Raw genomic sequence first — 13,572 nt, 5'->3', positions numbered from 1 at the left:
TTCTAGATAGTATTGGTCCCAACTCTGTATTCTGCATATGTATTAAAAATAGGCTCAAGCCCTGATTTCACTTTGCCTATTGATGATCTTAGTGCTCCAGCAGCAGCTTCTATTTGGCACCCATTCTCTTAGAGGAGTTTTGTAAAAGGCAATGGCATTTACCACAAGGATATAATTGCTCATCCTTATAGTTGTTTTCCACCGAGGGAGGAAGCCAGACAGGAGAAATTCTCCCAGCTGCCATTCCTCGGGAAGGCACTTGGCACCTATGGCATATTAAAGGCTAAATAAAGCTTGGAACTCAGCTTCTGATGGCATCAAAGCACCACTCTAGATGAAGACTGTCATCTCTCGTTGAGAGCGGCTCTGGATCTTTACTGGCCGAGGCTTGGGCTGGTGCGGAAGGCAACAGCGTACTCTGAGCGGGTGGCAAGAGTGGGCCTTGGCATTACCATGCAACATTGTCAGTGTGTCCTAGTTTAGAGGAGTCTCAGGACAGTAGAGGACTTTCTAATTTGTATTTTTATCCAGCAAGGATCTGAATACCTTTAAAGTCAGTTGACCCACTGAGCATTTCAGTGTTCCCAAGTTCACAGAAGTCCCTTGGAATTTTTTCAAATGACTACCATGATATCATCCAGAAGTTAAAGGAAAAAGAAACATTCAAGGCAGGAAAGATGGGTTTTTAAGTGGGAACATAGGAAATACTGAGAAGGACACCATTGTAGCAGGATTTGCTGAGTTTTAATATCATCCATTCCTTTCATAGCAGACTTAATTATGATAAGGAGGAAAAGATTTGGAGACCTGGGATACCTGAACTCCAAAAAACGAACCAAGAATACTCAGGCTCCTCAAATAAAGCGGAAAGGTGTTGAACCTCTGTGCTCTTCAAGTTGAGGCTTAGATTCCTTTGTTTTAAATGAACTTGTTCCTCGTTCTTAGTAATGACGCATGGTATACAGTTAGAACAGCCAAGTCCAAGGCCAACCCAGGCTAATGTGCATTGCATACATGATGGTGTGTCACTGCACCATTGTGATGCAAATAGTCCAAGTTGTATGTTAGGTCCAGCTTTGTTCCCCTACCGCATCTCCTCTTCAAGCTCCCATCAATCCCTGCCTTCCTGCCTTACCAACCCGTAGCCATTCGGGAGGTGTGTCATACATTCCTTTTGCATAAGCTATTCCTTCCATCTGGAATACTCTTATCTAGTGGATCTTTGATCCTTTGAATCTTGTCCCATGCTCCTAGGCTGACTTGGCACCTTCTTCTATCTTAGAAGACATGACCTTGTGTACATGGTCATTGCAATAATTGCACTGAATTGTAGTTCTTTATTTAAATGTTTATTTCCCAACAGAATATGGATTTCTTAGGGGCAGGAACTGGATCTTCTCTCCTTAACCCCCAGCCCCACACCCAGTATCTGTCACCATGTAGAGCCTCATGAATGTTTGTGGAAGGGTGGGAGGAAACACGATATAGTTTTGTCAGTTGCCCCCAATAGCCAGAAGGAGGTACCTAATACTTTTTATTAAGGAGAGTAAAGCAGTTTCACTATTTTAAAATCCATCACTTTGTTTAGAACCTACTACTAGAATAGCAGTAACCACTGGAAACATTAAAACGTTAAAAAGTTCTGGGGGGGGCGCAGAGCAAGATGGCGGAGGAGTAGGAGACCTGGATTTCGTCTGGTCTCAGGAATTCAGATGAATAGGGATCAAACCATTCTGAACACCTACCAACTCAACAGGAGATCGAAGAAAAGAATAGCAACAACTCTCTGACCAAAAAGACGACCACTTACTGGAAGGAAGGACGTGCGGTGAAGTGAATCTGAGGCGATATTCAGGAGGATAGACGGCGGGGGAGGGGGCCTCCATCAGCTGCTTCTGGCCAGTGATAGAGCCGTGGAGCACAAAATCAGAACTTTTAGAAGTCGGCTCCAATGAGGGACGTCACTCCAGTGGCCAACCGGGGGGTGGAACCCTCGCGGGACAGTGTGGTCTCAGAACCCTCGGGGTCACAGAAAGACTGGGGGTGCCTGAGTGCAGCAGAGCTCCCAGGTATCGGAGCGGGGAAGCCAGCTGCAGAGACGGAGCTAAGGCGCGGGCTCTCAGCTTGGGGTTGCCATAAACTGTGATCAGTGACAGTCGGGCCATTGCTCCTCCAGCAGGGACCCAACAAACAGCAGATCTGGGGAGACTCCCCTTCCTCCTCCAGGAGGAGTGGCGCGGGAGCACACCGTAGGGATCTGGGTTTGGAGACTCCACACCGAGTCGGTCACAGGCTGGGTGAGCACGGAGTGCGGCTAGAGACCAGGAGACGGGAGTGACTGCTTTTCTCTGGGGGGGCACTGAGGAGCAGGGCCCTGAGTTCTCGGCTCCTTCAGGGTGGAGATTGGGAGGCCGCCATTTTCATTCTCGTCCTCCAAAGCTGTTGGGAAAGCTTGCAGGGAACAAAAGCTCCCGAGAGCAAACCCGAGCAGATTGCTTAGCCCGGACCGGCAAGGGCAGGGCAATTCCGCCTCCTGCAAAGACATTTGGGAACCACGGCAACAGGCCCCTCCCCCAGAAGATCAGCAAGAACAGCCAGCAAGCCAAGACCAAGTTTACCGATCAAGGAGAATGGGAAAACTCCAGCGCTAGGGGAATACTGCACATAGAATTCATGGCTTTTTTTTTTTTACCATGATTCATTAGTCTTTCAAAGATAATTTTTTTAACTGTTTTTTTTTTAATTTTTCTTTTTTCCTTTTTCAACCAACATCTTATCAATCCCTTTTTTAAAAAAACATTTTTATTTTTCATTTTTAGAGTCATATTCTTTCCCTTCATAGTAGTTACTCTTATTTTTGGCATATATATATAAGTTGTTTTCTCTTTAAAATTTTGAGATACAGTTTCTTCTAACATATCAAAATATACCCTAAATCTCTAGTGTATGGCTTTGTTCTAGCCTCCTGCCTGATCACATTCTCTCCACTTTTTTTCTTTCTTTTTTTTTAATCCTCTTCTTTCTTTTTTCAAGCACCTTATCAATTCCTTTTTTAAAAATTTTTATACTTTTCATCTTTACAGTCATATTCCATCCCTTCATTGTTTCAGCACTTATTTTGTACATATATAAGTCTTTCTGTAAAATTTTAGGAGGCACTTTCTTCTAATAGACCAAAATACACCCAAAATCCTCTATGTGGCACACCCAAAATCTGTGTGGCACTGGTCTATGCACTAGCCTGATCATATTTGATCATATTCTTTGTTTTGTTTTGTTCTGTTTTTGTTTGTTTTTATCTTTTTTTTTCTTTTTTCTTTCTTTCCCTTTCTTTTCCCCTGGTTTCAGGTCTTGTCTTATTTGTTTAGAGTATATTTTCTGGGGACATGGTTAACCTGTTAGCATTTTGTTCTCTCATTCATCTATTCTCCTCTGGACAAAATGACAAGACAAAAAAATCACCTCAACAAAAAGAACAAGAGGTAGTACCGTCTGCCAGGGACCTACTCAATAGGGACATTAGTGTGATGTCGGACCTAGAGTTCAAAATCATGATTTTAAAGATACTAGCTGGGCTTGAAAAAAGCATGGAAGTTATTAGGGAAACCCTTCCTGGAGAAATAAAAGAACTAAAATCTAACCAAGTCGAAATCAAAAAGGCTATTAATGAGGTGCAATAAAAAATGGGGGCACTAACTGCTAGGATAAATGAGGCAGACGAGAGAATTAGTGATATAGAAGACCAAATGATGGAAAATAAAGAAGCTGAGAAAAAGAGAAACAACTACTGGATCACGAGGGCAGAATTCGAGAGATAAGTGATACAATAAGACGAAACAATATTAGAATAATTGGGATCCCAGAAGAAGAAGAAAGAGAGGGAGGGGCAGAAGGTATATTGGAGCAAATTATAGCAGAGAACTTCCCTAATATGGGGAAGGAAACAGGCATCAAAATCCAGGAGGCACAGAGAACTCCTCTCAAAATCAATAAAAATAGGTCAACACCCCGACATCTAATAGTAAAACTTACGAGTCTCAGAAACAAATAGAAAATCCTGAAAGCAGCTTGGGAGAAGAGATATGTAACCTACAAGGGTAGAAACATTAGCAACAGACCTATCCACAGAGACCTGGCAGGCCAGAAAGGACTGGCATGATATCTTCAGAGCACTAAACGAGAAAAATATGCAGCCAAGAATACTATATCCAGCTAGGCTGTCATTGAAAATAGAGGGAGAGATAAAAAGCTTCCAGAACAAACAAAAACTAAAGGAATTTGCAAACACGAAACCAGCCCTCCAAGAAATATTGAAAGGGGTCCTCTAAGCAAAGAGAGAGCCTAAAAGCAACATAGACCAGAAAGGAACACAGACAACAGACAGTCACAGTCACCTTACAGGCAATACAGTGGCACTAAATTCATATCTTTCAGTAGTTACCCTGAATGTAAATGGGCTGAATGCCCCAATCAAAAGACACAGGCTATCAGAATGGATTAAAAAACAAGACCCATTGATATGCTGTCTGCAAGAGACTCATTTTAGACCCAAAGACACCCCTACATTGAAAGTGAAGGGGTGGAAAACCATTTACCAAGCTAATGGACACCAAAAGAAAGCTGGGGTGGCAATCCTTATATCAGACAAATTAGATTCTAAAACAAAGACTGTAATAAGAGATGAGGAAGGACACTATATCCTACTTAAAGGGTCTATCCAACAAGAAGATCTAACAATTGTAAATATCTATGCCCCTAACATGGGAGCAGCCAGTTATATAAGGCAATTAATAACAAAAGCAAAGAAACACATTGACTACAATAATAGTGGGGGACTTTAACACCCCCCTGACTGAAATGGACAGATCATCTAAGCAAAAGATCAACAAGGAAATAAAGACTTTAAATGACACACTGGACCAAATGGACTTCACAGACATATTCAGAACATTCCATCCCAAAGCAACGGAATACACATTCTTCTCTAGTGCCCATGGAACATTCTCCAGAATAGATCACATCCTAGGTCACAAATCAGGTCTTAACCGGTACCAAAAGATTGGGATTATTCCCTGCATATTTTCAGACCAGAATGCCTTGAAACTGGAACTCAGTCACAAGAGGAAAGTTGGAAAGAACTCAAATACATGGAGGCTAAAGAGCATCCTACTAAAGAATGAATGGGTCAACCAGGAAATTAAAGAAGAATTTAAAAAATTCATGGAAACCAATGAAAATGAAAACACAACTGTTCAAAATCGTTGGGATGCAGCAAAGGCAGTCCTAAGAGGAAAGTATATAGGAATACAAGCCTTTCTCAAGAAACAAGAAAGGTCTCAAATACACAACCTAACCCTACACCTAAAGGAGTGAGAGAAAAAACAGCAAATAAAGCCTAAACCCAGCAGGAGAAGAGAAATAATAAAGATCAGAGCAGAAATCAATGAAATAGAAACCAAAAGAACAGTAGAACAGACCAACGAAACTAGGAGCTGGTTCTTTGAAAGAATTAACAAGATTGATAAACCCCTGGCCAGACTTACCAAAAAGAAAAAAGAAATGACCCAAATCAACAAAATCATGAATTTAAGAGGAGAGATCACAAGCAACACCAAAGAAATACAAACAATTATAAGAACATATTATGAGCAACTCTATGCCAGCAAATTAGATAACCTGGAAGAAATGGGTGCATTCCTAGAGATGCATCAACTACCAAACTGAACCAGGAAGAAATAGAAAACCTGAACAGACCAATAACCAATAAGGAAATTGAAGCAGTCATCAAAAATCTCCCAACAAACAAAAACCTGGGGCCGGATGGCTTCCCAGGGGAATTCTACCAAACATTTAAAGAAGAATTAATACCTATTCTCCTGAAACTGTTCCAAAAAAATAGAAATGGAAGGAAAACTTCCAAACTCATTTTATGAGGCCACCATTACCTTGATCCCCAAACCAGACAAAGACCCCATCAAAAAGGAGAATTACAGACCAATATCATTGATGAACATGGATGCAAAGATTCTCACCAAAATACTAGCCAATAGGATCCAACAGTACATTAAAAGGATTATTCACCATGACCAAGTGGGATTTATCCCTGGGCTGCAAGGTTGGTTCAACATCTGCAAATCAATCAACGTGATACAATATATTAACAAAAGAAAGAACAAGAGTCATATGATCCTCTCAGTAGATGCAGAGAAAGCATGTGACAAAGTACAGCATCCTTTCTTGATCAAAACTCTTCCCAGTATAGGGATAGAGTGTACCTACCTCAATATCATAAAAGCCATCTATGAAAAACCTACAGCGAATATCATTCTCAATGGGGAAAAGCTGAGACCTTTCTCCCTAAGGTGAGGAACGTGGCAGGGATGTCCACTATCACCACTGCTATTCAACATAGTATTAGAAGTCCTAGCCACAGCAATCAGACAACAAAAAAAATTAAAGGCAACCAAATCAGCAAAGAGGAAGTCAAACTCTCACTCTTTGCAGATGATATGATACTTTATGTGGAAAACCCAAAAGACTCCACCCCCAAACTACTAGAACTCATACAGGAATTCAGTAAAGTGGCAGGATATAAAATCAATGCACAGAAATCAGTGCCATTCCTATACACCAACAACAAGACAGAAGAGAGAGAAATTAAGGAGTCAATCCCATTTACAATTGCACTCAAAACCATAAGATACCTAGGAATAAATCAACCAAAGAGGCAAAGGATCTGTACTCAGAAAACTATAAAATACTCATGAAAGAAATTGAGGAAGACACAAAGAATTGGAAAAATGTTCCATGCCCATGGATTGGAAGAACAAACATTGTGAAGGTGTCAATGCTACCTAGAGCAATCTACACATTCAGTGCAATCCCCATCAAAATACCATCTGCTTTTTTTCAAGGAGATGGAACAAATAATCCTAAAATTTGTATGGAACCAGAAGAAACTCCGAATAGCCAGAGGAATGTTGAAAAAGAAAAGCAAAGCTGGCGGTATCACAATTCCAGTCTTCCAGCTCTATTACAAAGCTGTCATCATCAAGACAGTATGCTATTGGCACAAAAACAGACACATAGATCAATGGAACAGAATAGAGAGCCCAGAAATGGACCCTCAACTCTATGGTCAACTTATCTTTGACAAAGCAGGAAAGAATGTCCAGTGGAAAAAAGACAGTCTCTTCCACAAATGGTGTTGGGAAAATTGGACAGCCACATGCAGAAGAATGAAACTGGACCATTTCCTTACACCACACACAAAAATAGACTCCAAATAAATGGTTGAAAGCCTTAAATGTGAGACAGGAGTCCATCAAAATCCTAAAGGAGAACACAGGCAGCAACCTCTTCGACCTCAGCTGCAGCAACTTCTTCCTAGAAACATTGCCAAAGGCAAGGGAAGCAGGGGCAAAAATGAACTATTGGGATTTCATCAAGATAAAAAGCTTTTGCACGGCAAAAGAAACAGTCCACAAAACCAAAAGACAACCGACAGAATGGGAGAAGATATTTGCAAATGACATATCAGATAAAGGGCTAGTACCCAAAATCTATAAAGAACTTATCAAACTCAACACCCCAAGAACAAATGATCCAATCAAGAAATGGGCAGAAGACATGAACAGACATTTTTCCAAAGAAGACATCCAAATGGCCAACAGACACGTGAAAAAGTGCTCAACATCGCTCGGCATCAGGGAAATCCAAATCAAAACCTCAATGAGATACACCTCACACCAGTCAGAATGGCTAAAATTAACAAGTTAGGAAATGGCAGATGTTGGCAGGGATGCAGAGAAAGGGGAACCCTCCTACACGGTTGGTGGGAATGCAAGCTGGTGCAGCCACTCTGGAAAACAGTGTGGAAGTTCCTCAAAAAGTTGAAAATAGAGCTACCATATGATCCAGCAATTGCACTACTGGGTATTTACCCCAAAGATACAAATGTAGGGATCCGAAGGGGTACATGCACCCTGATGTTTATAGCAGCAATGTCCACAATAGCCAAATTGTGGAAAGAGCCAAGATGTCCATAGACAGATGAATGGATAAAGAAGATGTGGGGTATACATACAATGGAATATTATGCAGCCATCAAAAAGAATGAAACCTTGCCATTCGCAATGACGTGGATGGAACTGGAGGGTATTATCCTGAGTGAAATAAGTCAGTCAGAGAAGACATGTATCATATGACCTCACTGATATGAGGAATTCTTTTTTTTTTATTATGTTATGTTAATCACCATACATTACATCATTAGTTTTTGATGTAGTGTTCCATGATTCATTGTTTGCATATAACACCCAGTGCTCCATGCAGAACGTGCCCTCTTTAATACCCATCACCAGGCTAACCCATCCTCCCACCCCCCTCCCATCTAGAACCCTCAGTTTGTTTTTCAGAGTCCATCGTCTCTCATGGTTCGTCTCCCTGATATGAGGAATTCTTAATCTCAGGAAACAAACTGAGGGTTGCTGGAGTGGTGGGGGGTGGGAGGGATGGAGTGACTGGGTGATAGACATTGGGGAGGGTATGTGCTATGGTGAGCGCTGTGAATTATGCAAGACTGTTGAATCACAGACCTGTACCTCTGAAACAAATAATACATTATACATTAAAAAAAAAAGAAGAAGAAGATAGCAGGAAGGGAAGGATGAAGGGGGTGGAAATCAGAGGGGGAGACGAATGATCCAACAGGTGGCTAAACCAAATGCTATTGCATTGTATTTAGATTTCTACTCATTCTCTTTCTTCCTGGGGAATAAGGTGGGGAGGATGTGCAATGGGGCATATGCTTGTTCACCACCCTGCGCCCGACTGCCAGAGGTCTCTGTTCCAATCAGTTCTCTTTGTGTTTCCAGTGTCTCCTTCAACAATGCTCGTTTTCTACATGCCTCTTATGGATATCAGTGAAGAACGACAGGTTACGTCACATTTAAAATGGGAGAATTGGAATTCCTCAGCGGAGAGAAACACAGCCAAAAAACTTGCAACTCTAGAATACAGTCCCTGGGGCTGATAGAAGATTCTCTGGCTTGAAACACTGATGAGTAGATTTGCAGCCCTAGCCTTAGTAAGATTTTACTATAGTGGATCTCCATTTGTTAAAAGAATCTCAAACAATGATATTTAATTTAAACATATTGTATCCATCTACATGAATAGGTTTATAAATATTTGCATGTATGTATCTGTATACTGTGTCACTCTGTATGTTTGCAAACATACATTAGCTTATACATGTGTATTTGCATATCTGTATCAAATGCCAAAGGCTGAATATTATTTCCAAAGGATAATTGTTTATTTCTAAATTATTTAACTGAAACAGAACTAAAATTCTGTCCTCTGTTGGAAGATATGTGAACATTTCTTAGTTTATCAGTCTACCTCAGGTGCTGAGGCCTATCATGGTGCTGTCACTTTGGAAATCCATCCCCGAGCTCTGAGATGGTTTCTTTGTGGTCTGAACTCCAAGCATCTGTTCTTCACACCCCTCCTCTCATGGCTCTTTCCAATGGCTTCCACAGAAACCAGTGTGATTCTGTGTTGACTCTAGTTTCCCACTCAGTTGACTGTGATCTCTTTAACAAGCAGGGATCAAGAATGACTAAGAAAATCTTGGGGAAGAAGACTTATAATGGGGTCTTGTCTTACAGACATTAAAACGTAGAGTCACACTAAAATAACACAGCATCTAACTGGTACAAGGGAGGGCGCAGGGCGTAAACACAGTAGTTCGCAACAGTATGTAGATAAACAGCATGTGTAGTATAAATCCAATTTAACGTAAAAATATTGAGATAGATAAATGAAAAGGTAATATGATTATCTCTGGGTGGTATGATTTTGGGTTCTTGGTTTTTCCTTGACTTGCATTATTTTCATAAAAGGGAAAAATGAAAAACAGAAAAATAAAACTAAGTGTGAAAATGTAAATCATAAATTGGGAAAAATATTTGAAACCAATAAGGCAGTATTTTAGTCTTAACATAGAAAAAATTGCCCCCAAAATTAATACCAGAAAGGCAGAGAACACGAAATAAAAATATTGGGCTGAGATAACATGTAAGAAAAATAAGCATAAAAAATGCTTAACCACATTGGTACATTGGTAATCAAAGAAATAGAAAATTAAAACTTTAAGTTATTCTCAAACTGGCAAAGATGAAAAATAACCAGTAACAGTAAAAGTTAATGAAGATCCAATTGGTTGGATATTCCCATATGTTGCTATAAATGATACCATAGGCCCAAATCCTTTAACTGAAAATTTTGGAGTTGTGTTTCAGACTTCAGAATTCCTTAGATTTTAAGAAAGAAAGTCTAGATAGTATATATTAACTAGAACCCCCAGCCAGGTGAGAGGCTGAACCCCATAATCAAACACATTAATATTTCTGCAGTTAAACATGCAAATATCCAAAAGAAGTGGAATAAATGAAAGACTAAAAGCAGACTCATTTCTGTTGACAACAGTTTTACCACAAAATGAGTTCAGGTCAAATGAGTTATAAAAAAGCTTTTGAGATTTCACAATTGTTGATCATGACTTCTCAAGTGTTCCATACAATCTTCCTGAAAATCTACTTGGCTACATGATTATAAATTTAGACTTTAAAAAGTTCATACCTTTTGACCTCCCTCTAGGAGGATCTTAACAGAAATGCAGACAAAGAGTTATGCTCAAGGATGTCTGTAATAATTTTATTTTTAAGATAAAAATGGAATTGGCATGAAAGTTTTAAAACAAAGTAATGGCTATATTATGGGACAGTCAAATAAAAGGATATTATATGGCTATAAAAATTGTTTTAGGGGGCACCTGAGTGGCTCAGTCATTAGGCGTCTGCCTTCAGCTCAGTTCATGATCCCAGGGTCCTGGGATCGAGCCTTGCATCGGGCTCCCTGTTTGGCGGGGAGCCTGCTTCTCCCTCTCCCATTCCCTCTGCTTGTGTTCCCTGTCTCACTGTAACTCTGTCAAATAAAATCTTAAAAAAAAATGTTTTAGGAGGATACTTAATGACTCAAGAAAAGGTTCATTAATGTATTGTTGAATGAAAAATAATCAAGACATAAAACTTCATATACAGTGTGATGTCAGTTAAAAAATCCCCATATACGTGTAGAATACACCAAAATATTAGCAGACATTAAATGTTGAGATCATGGATGATAGTCTTAGTTATAACTGTATCTTTCAAATTTTTAATAATGAGGCTGTAATTTTTCATATAATTATTAAAGTAAGGTTCTACATAGATCTTATTTATCTTACCACATGAGGACATTATAAAACTCCTGGTGGCAGGTATGTATTCAACAAGTATCTACTGAGTCAGTGATTCTGGATCGCTCTCCTGCTCTCACTATCATTTTGGGAGGGTCATGTGGGGAAGTCACTCATGGCGTGGAAGTCCTGAGGAATACTACTATGCTCCCCAGCTCACAGGAGTGGTGGGGACGTGAACTAACAGCTACTCTTCATGAAATCACAGCCGTCACTTACTTGACACCTGCTGAGAAGCTCACCACAGGGAAGAAGAGCCCATCTGTGTTGAAGTTCTCAAACATCCCCTGCACAGGCTGCCCGTTGATGCGGAAGGAGATGCTGGGCACTCCGAGGTCGAGGCAACAGCTCACCACGTCATCTGATCTCAGGAGGTGCTGATTGATGGACGCTACGGCTCTGGGTATGCGGCCTGTGAGCAAACAACAAGAAGGTGTGTGGGACTCTGGAGAAGGCGCCCAAAGGCCACCCGTGGGAGGTGGGGAGGTATGGTGGTACATAGGAAGTCTGGATATGCTACTGCATTTGAAACACAACTTGGCTCTCCCGGGGTGAGGTGAGCAATGAGAAAGGATTTCCTGAGCTTGTGAGTAGGCAGCCAGAGATAAGAGGAGTCTCAGAGGAAACTCTCAAACTGCCAGCAATGAGAACGGACATGAATTCAACCCCCTCAACATGTGCTCAGATTCTGGCTTGGTGTCTAAAGTAACAAACCCACTGCTTTGCTGGGTGTGGGGCCTAAGGCATGTATGCGTTTGTGCATGTGTTTATTCACAGATGCCCAAAGACCCTGCCCTCTTCCAGTTCCTCTAAAACATATGGCCACTTTAGCCCTGGATGCAGGAGCCGTCAAAGTAAATAAAAGCAAGGTCATCCAGCCATTAAACCATGCAGCACAGTTCGCTTGTTTGTTTTAAAGAATTCTATTAGTTCATACCAGCAGGGAAACAGATCGCCCATTATATACTGTATGGGTGATTTTTGTTGCTATTACCGCGTATCTCTTTCATAAGATGATCTGTCATTTCCCGACCTTACTTAAAGTCATGAGAAAATCACCACTCAGGATTTCTGTGTCACACCATCTCATTCTGGAAGTTCTCAAAGTAAATTATCATAACTCTCGCACCCATCCCCCTACCAAGTTTAAAATTCTCTTGGCAAGAGAGCACTGAAGAGGCAGACGTTAGGGATTAAAATGGAGTTTCAGGCAAAAAAATTTATAAAAATATATTTTTTTACTACAAAAGTAATGCATGTTCGTTACAAATGTTCATCATACCTATTGAAAAATATAAACAAGGAAACAATGTAACTCAATAAAAAATGCTTTTACTTTCATACACACACACATACATACCCTTCACCCAAACTAGGATATTATGTTTTGTGACTTGTTTTTTCTACTTATCACATCACAAATGATTGTATAATGGAATATTCATTAGAAACTGCATTTTAATGGCTTCCTAATATGACATAAGGTAATTAAAAACCCTCTTATGATGGGTATGTGAGTTGTTTACAAATTTTGTACACATATCTATGCTATGTAACATTTTTCATCTCAGCTTAGAAATTTTTAACTTTTTTTCTTTAAATTTTTTATTGTTATGTTAATCACCATACATTACATCATTAGTTTTGATGTAGTGTTCCATGATTCATTGCTTGTGCATAACACCCAGTGCTCCACGCAGAATGTATCCTCTTTAATACCCATCACCAGGCTAACCCATCCCCCCCTCCCCCTCCCCTCCTGTTTGTTTTTGAGTCCATCGTCTCTCATGGTTCGTCTCCCCCTCCGATTTACTCCCCTTCATTCTTCCCCTCCTGCTATCTTCTTTTTTTTTTCTTAACATGTTACATTATTTGTTTCAGAGGTACAGACCTGTGATTCAACAGTCTTGCACAATTCACAGCACTCACCATAGCACATACCCTCCCCAATGTCTATCACCCAGCCACCCCCTCCCTCCCACCCCACCCCCACTCCAGCAACCCTCAGTTTGTTTCCTGAGATTCAGAATTCCTCATATCAGTGAGGTCATATGATACATGTCTTTCTCTGATTGACTTATTTCACTCAGCATAACACCCTCCAGTTCCATCCACGTCGTTGCAAATGGCAAGATCTCATTCCTTTTGATGGCTGCATAATATTCCATTGTGTATATATACCACACCTTCTTTATCCATTCATCTGTCGATGGACATCTTGGCTCTTTCCACAGTTTGGCTATTGTGGACATTGCTGCCATAAACAT

At 40.5% G+C, this 13,572-nt stretch overlaps 1 protein-coding gene across 1 annotated transcript in view; it reads left to right on the top strand.

Annotated features, from left to right (window-relative positions):
* The window catches only part of RYR3 (ryanodine receptor 3), a 518,087-nt gene that overhangs the window by 283,521 nt on the left and 220,994 nt on the right, over window positions 1-13,572 (top strand). The window lies entirely within an intron of this gene.

Source organism: Callorhinus ursinus, unplaced genomic scaffold (assembly GCF_003265705.2).
Source record: "Callorhinus ursinus isolate GAN/ISIS: 27379988/994484 unplaced genomic scaffold, GSC_fseal_2.0 scaffold25, whole genome shotgun sequence".
Taxonomy (NCBI): domain Eukaryota; kingdom Metazoa; phylum Chordata; class Mammalia; order Carnivora; family Otariidae; genus Callorhinus; species Callorhinus ursinus.
Note: the sequence above shows the minus strand (reverse complement) of the source record. Positions and strands in the feature narration are given on the sequence as shown.